Consider the following 12863-nt stretch of genomic DNA (forward strand, 5'->3'; position numbering starts at 1 on the left):
CACTGTATGGGTTCTTAAATCACGGTATCTTTATATTGGTGATTTCATCATGCTAGGAATGATTTTATTATTACTCATAAATTACGCTAAGAAAGACTAAAATAAGAAAATGGGAAAATGATGAAATTGCCTAGAAAGGTGATGCAGCAGACAGATCATAACTTTTTTTATTGCATTGCCCTAAAAGGTGTATCACCTTTTAACAAAATATAGGTAGAGTTCAGAGGCACCATCTTTGTAGTCTTTCTTTTTGGCTTTCATTGAATACAGTTGAGAATTGAGAATTTTTTATTTTCTACCTATAATCGCTTTTGCTTATGTGGAAATTGTTTAATCCCTCCTTCAAATTTAAATGATAATCTTGCTGGATAAAGTATTCTTGGTTCGAGGCTCTTCTGCTTCATTGCATTAAATACGTCATGCCACTCCCTTCTGGCCTGTAAGGTTTCTGCTGAGAAGTCTGATGATAGCCTGATGGGTTCTTCTTTGTATGTGATCTTACTTCTCTCTCTGACTGCTTTAAATAGTCTGTCCTTATCCTTGATCTTTGCCATTTTAATTACTATGTGTCTTGCTGTTGTCTTCCTTGGGTCCCTTGTGTTGGGGGATCTGTGCACCTCCTTGGCCTGAGAGACTATCTCCTTCCCCAGATTGGAGAAGTTTTCATCAATTACTTCCTCAAAGACACTTTCTCATTTTCTCTCTCTTCTTCTGGTATCCCTGTAATATGAATATTGTTCCATTTGAATTGGTCACACGATTCTCTCAGCATTTTTTCACTCTTAGAGATCCTTTTTTCTCTCTGTGCTTCAGTCTCTTTGTATTCCTCTTCCCTAATTTCTATGTCATTTATTGTCTCCTCCACCGTATTTAATCTGCTTTTAATACCCTCCATTGTGTTCTTCAACAATTGGATCTCTGTCCTAACCTCGTTCCTGAGCTCTTGAATATTTTTCTGTACCTCCATGAGCATGTTAATGATTTTTATTTTGAAATCTCTTTCAGGAAGATTCATGAGATCTATTTCATTTGAATCTTTCTCAGGTGTATTCAGAATTTTGCTTTGAACGAGGTTCCTTTGACATTTCCTATTTGTTGATGTGTGTTGACTCTCTTTTCCTCTTAAGTCTGGCTAGAGGATTATCTATTTTGTTTATTTTCTGGAAGAAACAGCTCTTGGTTTCATTGATTTTTTCTATTGTTTTATTCTTCTCAATTTTATTTATTTCTTCTCTGATCTTTATTATGTCCCTCCTTCTGCTGACCTTAGGCCTCATTTGTTCTTCTTTTTCCAATTTCGATAATTGTGACATTAGACCATTCATTTGCGATTGTTCTTCCTTCTTTAAATATGCCTGGATTGCTATATACTTTCCTCTTAAGACTGCTTTTGCTGTATCCCACAGTAGTTGGGGCTTTGTGTTGTTATTGTCATTTGTTCCCGTATATTGCTGGATCTCCACTTTAATTTGGTCATTGATCCATTGATTATTTAGGAGCATGTTGTTAAGCCTCCATGTGTTTGTGAGCCTTTTTGCTTTTTTTGTACAATTCAGTTTTATTTATGCCTTTGTGGTCTGAAAAGTTGGTGGGTAGGATTTCAATCTTTTGGAATTTACTGAGGCTCTTTTTGTGGCCTAGTATGTGGTCTATTCTGGAGAATGTTCCATGTGCACTTGAGAAGAATGTGTATCCTGTTGCTTTTGGATGTAGAGTTCTATAGATGTCTATTAGGTCCATCTGTTCTAGTGTGTTGTTCAGTGCCTCTGTGTCCTTACTTATTTTCTGTCTGGTGGATCTGACCTTTTGGAGTGAGTGGTGTGTTGAAGTCTGCCAAAATGAATGCATTGCATTCTATTTCCTCCTTTAGTTCTGTTAGTATTTCTTTCACATATGTTGGTGCTCCTGTATTGGGTGCATATATGTTTATAATGGTTATATCCTCTTCTTGGACTGAGCCCTTTATCATTATGTATTGTCCTTCTTTATCTCTTGTTACTCTCTTTGTTTTGAAGTCTATTTTGTCTGGTACTGGTATTGCAACACCAGCTTTTTTCTCCCTGTTGTTTGTGTGAAATATCTTTTTCCATCCCTTGACTTTTAATCTGTGCATGTCTTTGGGTTTGAGGTGAGTCTCTTGTAAGCAACATATAGATGAGTCTTGCCTTTTTATCCATTGTATCACTCTGTGTCTTTTGATTGGTGCATTCAGTCCATTTACATTTAGGGTGATTATTGAAAGATATGTACTTATTGCCATTGCAGGCTTTAGATTCATGGTTACCAAAGGTTCAAGGTTAGCTTCTTTACTACCTGACTCTCTAACTTTAACTCAGTTATTGAGCTATTATAAGCACAGTCTGATGATTATTTTTCTCCCTTCTTATTCCTCCTCCTCCATTCTTCATATGTTGGGTGTTTTGTTCTGTGCTCTTTTTAGGAGTGCTCCCAGCTAGAGCAGTCCCTCTAAAATACCCTGTAGAGGTGGTTTGTGGGAGGCAAATTCCCTCAACTTTTGCTTGTCTGGGAATTGTTTAATCCCTCCTTCATATTTAAATGATGATCGTGCTGGACACTGTATCCTTGGTTCAAGGCCCTTCTGTTTCATTGCATTAAATATATCATACCATTCTCTTCTGGCCTGTAAGGTTTCTGTTGAGAAGTCTGATGATAGCCTGATGGGTTTTCCTTTGTGACCTTTTTTCTCTCTCTGGCTGCCTTTAATACTCTGTCCTTGTCCTTGATCTTTGCCATTTTAATTATTATGTGTCTTGGAGTTGTTCTCTTTGGGTCCCTTCTGTTGGGAATTCTGTGTGCCTCCATAGTCTGAGCAACTATTTCCTCCCCCAGTTTGGGGAAGTTCTCAGCAATTATTCAAGAACACTTTCTATCCCTTTTTATCTCTCTTCTTCTTCTGGTACCCCTATAATGTGGATATTACTCCTTTTGGATTGGTCACACAGATCTCTTAATATTGTTTCATTCCTGGAGATCCTTTTATCTCTCTCTGCGACAGCTTCTGTGCATTCCTGTTCTCTGGTTTCTATTGCATCAATGGCCTCTTGCATCTTATCTGTTCTGCTTATAAATCCTTCCAGAGGTTGTTTCATTTCTGTAATCTCCCTCCTTACGTTATCCCTTAGCTCTTGTATATTTCTCTGCAGCTCGGTCAGCATGTTTATTTTTATTTTTATTTCTTTTTCAGGGAGACTGGTTAGGTCTGTCTGCAGATCCTCTCTCAGGTGTTGTCTGAACTATTTTGGACTAGACTAAATTTTTTTGCCTTTTCATGGTGATAGCAGTGGCTGTAGGCAGGTTGCGGGTGTGTCAGCTGGGAGAAGAAAGTCCTTTCCTGCTTGCTGGATGCCTTGCCCTTCTCCGCTGCCTGTCGGTTACCCACACTCCTGGGGCAGCCCCCGGGTTAATCCCCTAAGGTGCTATGGGTAGGGTCTCTGTAAGAGCTGTGCGGAGCCCTGTGGGGAGTTGCAGGCTCCCCAGGTGCATTCCTCCATGATAACGGCGTCCCTACTGGGAAGCTGTGTGCCAGCAGTGGCCTTTGGGTCTGGCCCGGGTGGCCATGCGTTGGGCTGGGATTCCGGTCAGCTGCTGGGAGCACGGCTGCTCCCTCTGGCACCGCTACAGGTGCGCGCGGGCCTCTCTCATGCCCCTCTGGTGCTGCTGCCACTGGAACATGTGGGATGCTCCCAGGCCGCTCGGTTGCTGCCGTGGCGGGCTTGCGTGGACCTCTCCCGGGCTCCTCTGGCACCACTGCTGCCGACACGTGTGGGCCGGTCCCGGGTTGCTCGGTCGCCACTGCCGCGGGCTTGCATGAGCCGGTCCCAGTCCCTTCCGGTGCCACCACCCTCTGCGCATGCTGCCACTTTCCCACTACTGGGCCGCTGTGTCAGGGTCCACGCCAGTTGGGGGAACGACTGGCAGGCTGCTTAGTGCCGTAAGGGGCTTCAGAGCTGCACTGCCACCCAGGGTGTTAGGGCACCTAACTAACGTTCCCTGGGATTCCCAGCTGCTGGCCAAGTGTGCCAGGACGACGTCGCCCAGGTGGGGTCCCTGTTTCTTTAAGACTTGCAAAAAGCACTCGCTTTTCTTTTGTCTCGGGCTTCGGTTGCTGGGACCTGCCTGCGGGTGTTGCTTTTCCGTTTCTCTAATATCCAGCACCCTGTCACCTTGTATCTGTGCTATGGGTGCAGATTTCTAGAGCTGGTTGTTTAGCAGTCCTGGGCTTTCACTCCCTCCCCGTTCTGACTCCTTTCGCCCGCGGCTTGTGTCTTAACCTCTTCGTGTGATGTTGAGTTCTCGCAGATGTAGATGTATCCTGGCTGTTGTACTGTATCCACTGGTGTCTCTTTTAGGAATAGTTGTATTTTCATAAATATATATGTTTTTGGGAGGAGATCTCCACTGAACTACTCACGCCACCATCTTCTCGTGATTCTGGATTTTTTAAAATTTAAAGTAGGACCATACTGTTTCCTTAGAATTACAGGCTTGTGTGTAGCATTTGTATCTCAGTACATATCAATCTACTTTATTATTAATATTCTTTAATATATTATAGCAGATTAGTTCATACATAATTTTATCCAAAATTTTAAATTATTTCTTTATTAATTAACATGTAGGGTGTTCTTTTTTTGGCTGTTTCTGTTACAAGAAAGCAGTGAATATCTTTGTACCAAGTCTTTCAAAAAATGGGTATTATTTATAGGGTAGTTTCCTAAACATGGCATTGCAGTTCTAAGTATCATGCGTTCATTTTACCTTTTAATAAAATGTATATAATCTTGTGCCAGATTATATTCTACAAAGATTGTAATAAACCTTTTTCCTTATATTCCTGCCATCATTTAATGTTGCTCTTTTTAAGTATGCCAAGGCTAAAAAGAAAAAGGTATCTTTGCATTTTAATTTTGATTTCCCCAGATGTTTGTGAGATGCTTTATCTTTTTTAAATAAAACTTACCCTTTCCTTTCTGTAAATTGCCTTCTCACTTCCTTCATCTTCTTTTCTTTAATAACTACTTAAGTTTAAAAGCCATTTTTGTATTATTCTTTTGTCAAATGTATTTATTATGGGATTGTGTCCTAATGTCCCACCCTAATTCAAGTCAGTAGCTTTAAATTGAAAACTTACAATAAGCTAGAAGGTACTTAGTTTCCCCCATATTTCTTTTTTCCTTGAAGGTTTTCTTTGGTAAATCTCATACATACTTTCTTTGGTAAGTATCATAAATTCTTCTGAATTTAGAATTGTTCACTTTCAAAGCAGGGGGAAATGCCCTCATGGGACTGTAATTAGAATGTTCTTAAATCTTGTTTGGAAAGAATTGACATTTTTATGATATCAAATCTCTTGATCCATAATATGTGTGGCTTACTAGGTAGGTACAGGGGCCATTCACTTTTTAGTGTCCTTCAAGAAGGTTACCTTCACATTGGCCTTCATCCTGTATCTTTTTTATCCCTGCAGATTTATTCTTAGCTATTTTATAGAATTTATTCCTTTGGAATCTTTTCTCCCATTTCTCTTAAAGTTGGTTATTGTAAGTAGGTCTGTAGGAAAATATTATGTAGTTACTTTATCATGCCAACTTACTAATTACTTGTATTAGTATAGTGACTTCTCGTTTTTTTGTGTTTTCCAAGTGAAAAGTTAATTATCTATAAACAATGCAATTTTTTCCCTGTGTTTTAATCTTACATGTTTTCCATGTATTTTTCACATAGGCTAAGGGCCTCAATACAATATTCAGTTGTTAAAGTGAGCATGTTCACCCTTATCTTTGTTTGACTCTAGCAGATGCTTTTAATGTTTTGCCTGTAATTATCAAGGTCAGGGAATATTCTTCTATTTCAACTTGTTAGGAGTTTTTTATTTTAATTAGGTATAAGAGTTAAAGTTTGTCAGCTGCTCTTTAAATATATGTCAAAGTAATAATTGGTATGTATTAGAGTTAATCTCATTTAGCCTTTATTATACTAAATTGTATTAAAGACTTAATGATGCTGTAGTGACCTTGTCTGACTGGACTAAATCCTACCTGGTCATTGTGATTAGTGGTTTTATGGTTTTTAACATACATGGCTGGATTCAATTGATATGTTTTGGTATGATCAAAGATGAGATTGATCTTCTAATTTTGTTTTTTTGTGTTACCCTTTTCTGGTTTGGTATAAAAATTATTTTCATAGAATGAGGTAAAAAGCTTTCCATCTTTTTCTTTGCTGTACAAGGAAGTCATCCATTATTTCAAAGATTGTTAGAATTCAACAGTGCAAAATTGTTTGAGATCTTGTGTAGTCTTGTTATTATTTACTTGTTTTTTTTGTTTGTTTTTTGAGCTAAGTTTTAAAATATACATGTTTTGGTTTCTTATCAACTTTCTACCGTTTTTTAAATCCTGTGCTGCTGTTTTTGGAAGCTCTCATTTGCTTCAACTGAATAATCAGATGTCTCCTGAGCAAAGCATGGACTTGGTCACCATGTTGGTCAGATACTTCAGTCTTGGAAGTGAAAGTTGATGCTGTCTATAACTGTATATATGCTAGGAGGAGTGGCTAAGACTGGTGTGGGATTAATGGGATTAATACATAAATCAAGTAATATGGAAGTCAAATGTACAAATACATATGACCTGATTGTTTCTCTGACAACTCCTGATGCATGATGCATGATCAATGACAGAATGAGTAAAGCCAAAACAGTTCTTACAACTCGTGACCGCCCTCACATGTTTTCCGTGTCCTTGAGGAGCGTCACGCCCTAGGGCTGGACTCGAGGTCAGATAATGATTGTGTGTGGATCATGTGTTGAACCCGCTACTCAGAATTCTTTGGATGTTTGGTTTCATTTGCTCAATAAATATGAGGGGTGCCTTTTCGGCACCTCTCTTGTGCTGTGACGCCTTGAGTCCCGTGGCTGGCCTTTCAGATACTAAGCATTCTGTTGCATTCCCTCCTAATTTGCAGGTCAGAGGCAGAGGGGGAGCCAAGTGGTGCCCAAACAGGGACCTCAGAGCGGGAAAGCTCCTGAAGATCATCGATACGGTAAGACTCCCGGGATAGCGTATGTAAGGACAGGATCAAGACATCAGGGACACTATATTGGGCCAGCATGAAACTAAAGCAGATAATCTGGAGGATTGCTTTAAATTTATCCATGCTCTCCTAAAAACATCAGGGGTGAAAATTTTTAAAAAAGGTTTTGTGGAACTTCACAAATATATTAAAAGTTGTTACATGTTGCAAGGGGGCACCTCAGACAAGCTGCCACCCTCAGACAAGCTGATGGGGCTAATGTATTAAGAAATTTCAAAAAGGCTCACAGGCAGGGAAACATTATCACTGTACCTGTTTGAGTGGATCAGTGGCCTCTCAAAGAAAAACTGGCAGCGTTACACACAGTAGTTCAAGAACAGCTTGAGCTAAATAAATAGATTTTCCACAAGCCTGTGGAATTCCCCTGTATTAGTTATAAAGAAGTCAGGAAAATGGAAACTCTTACATGAATTAAGAAAAAGTTAATGCAGTCCTTAAACCTATGGGACCTTTACAACAAGGCCTCTCTTTCCCAGCTATGATTGTAAAAGACTGGGACATGGCTATCATTGATCTTAAAGATTGTTTTTTTACTGTTTCTTTAGCTTTAGCAGGAAAAAGTTTGCTTTTACTGTACCTTCCTTAAATTTACAAGCTCCTTCAGAAAGATTCCAATGGAAAGAACTTCCCCCAGCGCCCTACTAGCCCAATTCACCGAGAAGGGAGGGCTCCCATCTAGACAAGGGCTGTCTGCAGTCTCTGTGCAGGAAGTCAGCTGATGCTGCAGAGGGCACAGGGCCAAGCAGCTGCCATCCTTAGACGTTTGGGGTCCTGTGATGAAGCTGTGTCCTGCGGACTCCCAAAAGCGACCTCGAGAGGATCAGGGGTGGGGCTGGGGGTTTATGTGGGCGGGGGGCTGTCGGGAGCCATCTGAAGAATGCACATGAATCCGGAGGGGAAACGGGGACAGCACCTTGGATCCTGAAGCCCAGGACCTTCTTGCTTTAGGTTCCCCTTCCCACGGAGAAGCCCAGAGCATTTCCTAACCAAGCAGGCTTTATTTACATTTACATACAACGCCCTAATGGCCTGAACCCCCTCACCACCCCACACCTCTCCCACCACCCTCTTATCCCACCCCAGGGGCCCCGCCCTCCCACATCTTCCACCCCACCCTCCCTGTTCCCCGGCAGCTAGGATCAGTACTGGGATGTGGAGGACCCTGAAGCTGCCCTGGAGCGCTGGCTCCTCCCTACTGGCTGCAGTGCCGCTTCTTACACTTCCCAGGGACAAAAGGGTCCCTCTTTCTCTTGTGGGCCTGTGAGGGGCAACCCAGCCCCAGAGCCAAGGCTGGCCCCCCAGGGGAGGGGCTGGGGGCTTATGGGGGCGGTGGGCTGTCGGGAGCCATCTGGAGAACGCACGTGAATCTGGAGGGGAAACGGGGGACATCACCTTGGATCCCGAAGCCCGGGACCTTCTTGCTTATCGTAGTCCTTTCCCACGGAGAAGCCCAGAACATTTCCTAACAAAACAAGCTTTATTTGCATTTATATACAACGCCCAAATGGGTTGAAACCCCCACCACCACCACACACCTCTCCCACCACCCTCTTTTCCCACCCCCCAACCACGCACCATCAGGGACCCCGCCTTCCTGCCTCTCCCACCCCACCCCCCTGTCCCCCGGCAGGCAGGATCAGTACTGGGTTATGGAGGACCCCGAAGCTGCCCTGGAGGGCCGGCTCCTCCCTATTGGCTGCAGTGCTGCTTCTTACACTTCCCTGGGACAAAAGGGTCCCCCTTTCTCTTCTGGGGCTGTGTGGGGCGGCCCAGACCCAAGGCTGGCACCCCAGCGAGCCTGAGGCTGGCCCCTGGCAGGGGTGTCTTCTCAGCAGGGGCTGTGCCTGCACACAAGGGCTGACTGCTGACCTTGGCAGCTGGAGGGCCAGTGGGGCTGAGGCCTGGCCTCTGGGGAGACTGGGCCTGGGATACTCCAGGGCAGAGGAGGTCTGAGCCCGGAGTAGGCCTCTGGTGCAGTCCCCAGGGTAGCAGGATTTTTGTAGAGGCCAGGAGGTAGGCCAGGCTGGGGAGCTCCTCGTCTTCACTGGGCCTGTCCGTGGGCCCCAGTGCCTCCTGACCAGCACAGTTCCCTCCTGGAGCACTGGTAAGCCTGGGTGCCAGGCTAGGGGAAGTGCACCCCCGAGCCTGGGGGGCCAGGTACAGCCAGCCAGCCTTCAGTGGAGGGGACTCCTGGCATCCTGGAGAGGCAGCAAGGGCTTTGGGCCTGGACACACTGGTATCTGCTAGGCTGTGCATCTGGTGCTGCCGCAACCAGCCTCTGGTGGACAGGCTTGGTCACTGGCCCCTAGCTGGGGGCCATGGCTGTGGTTCTGGGTACCCTGGCTGGCCTCAGACTCAGAAAGCCTTGAATCCAGTCGGGGTGTGCCGTGACTCCGGGGGGCCTGCACACCCTCCTCCTGCCTCAGTTCCAGGAGTCGCTTGTGCTCCAGCTGTGAGGAGAGAGGGGACCGTGAGGCGGCCTGAGGGGAAGGAGGTGCCATGCCAACGGCAGCCGCTGTGGCTCTCCTGCCAACCTCATCCTCCTGCTTGGTGCCCCAGCCTGCATCCTCCCTCTCCTCCCCGGCTCCCCATCCTCTCCCTGCCATCCTCCTGCCCAGCCCCCACCCTCAGAGAGACCCTCCCAGCCACTCCTGCCATGCAATGCAGGGGGACAGTCAAGAAGGAATCCTGTCCTGGGGTCCCGTGCCCTGGCTCACCTGGGTTGCCCTCTCTCCGGGCTCACCTATCCCCTTCCATTTCCCAGCTCACCTGTAAGATGGACAGTCCTTCCTCCTCCTCCAGCTCCTCAGCGAGGGCCAAGAGGTCCAGCTCAGGATCCGGGGAGAGCAACTCTGCCAGGAAGCGTGGGTGCAGCACTGCACACCATATACACATGTGCCAGGTACACCTGGCACAGAAGGAAGAGGCTGTGAGCACCCTTGGAGGGGATCTCCCGGGCACCAGTTGGACCCGGAGGGCAAGGGAAAAGCAGAGACCAGCCCCATGCTCCACTGCAAGGGGGTGTTGGGTAGATATGGTCACGGTCCCAACCACAGGCACACATGCAGACGCACAGCATATACACACGTATATATGTGCATGCCACACACCCCACACGAGACACATACCCAAACATGCACACCCACACAAGTATACATACAGGTACCCATCCACACACACGCACACAGAGGCAAGTACTCCAATAACCCACACACCCCTGGTTCACCTGGGTTATCTCTGTACAACACGCACACATTTACACACCTGCATATGCACATCCACCATCACACAACAGAACTCAGAAATAAACAAACTTAATCCCAGCTGCGTGGGAAGCACCCATACCTGGGTGGTGGGAGTGCTACTCCCCAAAATCTTGTGGCACCCAGGCCAGGGCCAGCGCACCTTGGCAAGGAAGTACTTGTCCTGGGCACAGAGTTCATCCAGGAAGGTCAGGAGACCCAGGTCTGGGTAGTCGCCCTCCTCTCCCGGTGGTGGCCCCGAGCTCTCCTCTCCCCGTTCTCCACCGGGCACCCCCTCAGCTGGGCCACTGGGCCCCAGCAGCCCCTCCGTGATGCCGAGGTTCTCGGTCACGGCCTCGGGAGTGTTCTCCATCGGCGCCTCGGCATGCAGGCTCTGATGGCATCGGTGTGCCTGGGTGGTGGTGGGCTGGGCCCCGGTGCTGGCCTTCTCGGGGATACGAGCTGAGGAGGGTGCAGGGAAGGAGTGTGGGTGGCCCGGCGGCACCTCCCCAGCACCGAGCGTGCTCAGGGAGGGCCAAGCTCAGGGACATTCCCATGGGGGATCAGGGCCAGCTGGTCCACAGGTACCAAGGTGCAGGAGGGGCACAGGGCCTCTGAGGGCTTCATGCTGGGGAGGGAGGCCCGCCCTTCTCCCAGCCCTTGGCCCCTTCCAGCACACCCTGTGGGTCTCTGATCAGGGCACAGGGGTGTGGCCATGTCCTGAACCTGGCCCATTCCCGTCAGGACCAGGGTAGACCCCAGGCTGCTGGTGGCATCAAGGTCATTGCCCAATGCCCCCAGGATGATGAGGGCCATGTTAGGGACTGTGGCCTTCCAAGGCTCCCACTGCCTCTGGCCTTTGGCTCCTGGGGAACGTGGTGGCATACCTTGCTTCTGGCCCCGCTCTGGGGCTGAGGGCGCCTCAGGATCAGGCCTGAAGGGCACTGGAGGAGGCAGGCCCTGTGCTGCCTGCATCCACCGCATCTGCCTCACCTCCTCAGCTCCGAACTCCATGAACCTAGGGCGAGGGAGGCAAGGCCCCTTGAGGAAGAGGCCTCCTGGGCCCAGGAAGGGAAGCAGCCAGTGGAGGGGTCAGATGGCAAGCTCATGGGGTGTCATGGCCCTGGCCATGGGGAGGCAGGCTGCCTGGGGGTGCCCGACCCCATGCATAGCCCCAGTGCCAGTCTGAACCCCCCCAATGTCCTGAGACTTTCATGTCTAGACAGAAAAGGTCAGCGTCCAGCCAGGTGGGACTCTGTGGCAGGGGGATAGAGTAGCCAGCCTCCCAAGGTGGGGGGCACGCTTCCATAGGGGTGCAGGTCTTTATCCAGTCCTTGGCCCGGGACCCTGACTCACTTTCCCACCATCTCATAGTATATCCGGCGTTCAGACTGGCTATGTTGCTGCCACTCCTGCACGCCCCCCCATAGGCAGTCCTCCAGCATCATGGTGGGATTCACGCGGGCCAGGGTCCGAAGGACTGGGCTGTAATTCGTCCACAGGGGTTAGTCACCATCTACGGCCCTGAACTGGTCCTACCCACCCCACACCGTAGAACCCTCATCCCCAACACAGAGGACTAAGCCCAGGAGGGGACCAGCAGGGTCTGGGCGGCAGAGGCCTGCCTTCCCGGCCACTGTGGTCGCCACCTGACTCCAAAAGCCTCTGCCATGGACTGCGGCCACCTGTGCCCTTGCACCACAGCTGCCCTCTGTGGCCTGGAGAGCGGGGCACCTCCTCAAATTGGCCCTTTCCGGTTAACAACGACAGGTGTCAAATTGGCGAGCACAGGCCATGCCGACGGACTCACACTGCCTGCACAGCCCAAGGCGAGTGCTCTGCAGGGCTCTGAATGCAGTGGAGTGGCCCGTCAGGAGGGACCCAGTCAGGGTTGGGGGTACCCCCCTCTGGGCTCTGAGCGAGCAGTCCCCCTGCACCAGTCCCCCCGCCTCTCCTGGCCTGTACCCTGCACCCAGGAGGGCAGGTGGGCAGAGAGCTGTCTCCTGGGTCCAGGGATCCCCTGCCTCCTTGATGGGATGCCTAGGCATCAGCCCCTCAGCTGTGTTGAAAGGAGACAGAGCCCAGGGAATGTGACCTCCAACCCTGGGCCAGCCAGGGGCCTCACTGTGAGCCCGCAGCGAGCCTGTGGTGAGCATTGCGGCCAGAGGCTGGCTGGCTCACAGGGGCCACCCACAGATGCAGCCTAAATGATGTCACCACCAGGAGTGACCACCTCCCGACAAATAGTCCAGTCACAGCGAAGACAACTCTGCCTTTGCTCCAGGGTGGACACCATGGCAGCCCGTAGGATGGCACTCACATGAGACAGGACAGTACCTCTGCATTGGGACACTGGGACAGGTGCCTGCAGGCCAGGGGCTTGTAATGCTGCCAGCGATGGAACTTTTTGTGGACTCTGGTGCCGGTGCAGGCATTCCCGGGCGAGGCTGTGGGCTGCGAGCAGGCCGGGCCGCTGCTCCTGGCAGCCCCAGGTGGACAAGGCCT

The 12863-nt window shown here is 48.6% G+C and overlaps 1 long non-coding RNA gene across 1 annotated transcript; it reads right to left on the minus strand.

Annotated features, from left to right (window-relative positions):
- Positions 1 to 9438: 9438 nt before the first annotated feature.
- Positions 9439 to 10619, minus strand: LOC140847719 (uncharacterized). The gene is made up of 3 exons (XR_012127776.1): positions 10522 to 10619; positions 9886 to 10024; positions 9439 to 9566 (listed from the first exon to the last, which is right to left on the minus strand). It is a non-coding gene; the product is annotated as an uncharacterized lncRNA (long non-coding RNA).
- Between the last annotated feature and the right edge of the window lie 2244 nt (positions 10620 to 12863).

The sequence above is a fragment of the Manis javanica genome, chromosome 2, assembly GCF_040802235.1.
Source record: "Manis javanica isolate MJ-LG chromosome 2, MJ_LKY, whole genome shotgun sequence".
NCBI classification, from domain to species: domain Eukaryota; kingdom Metazoa; phylum Chordata; class Mammalia; order Pholidota; family Manidae; genus Manis; species Manis javanica.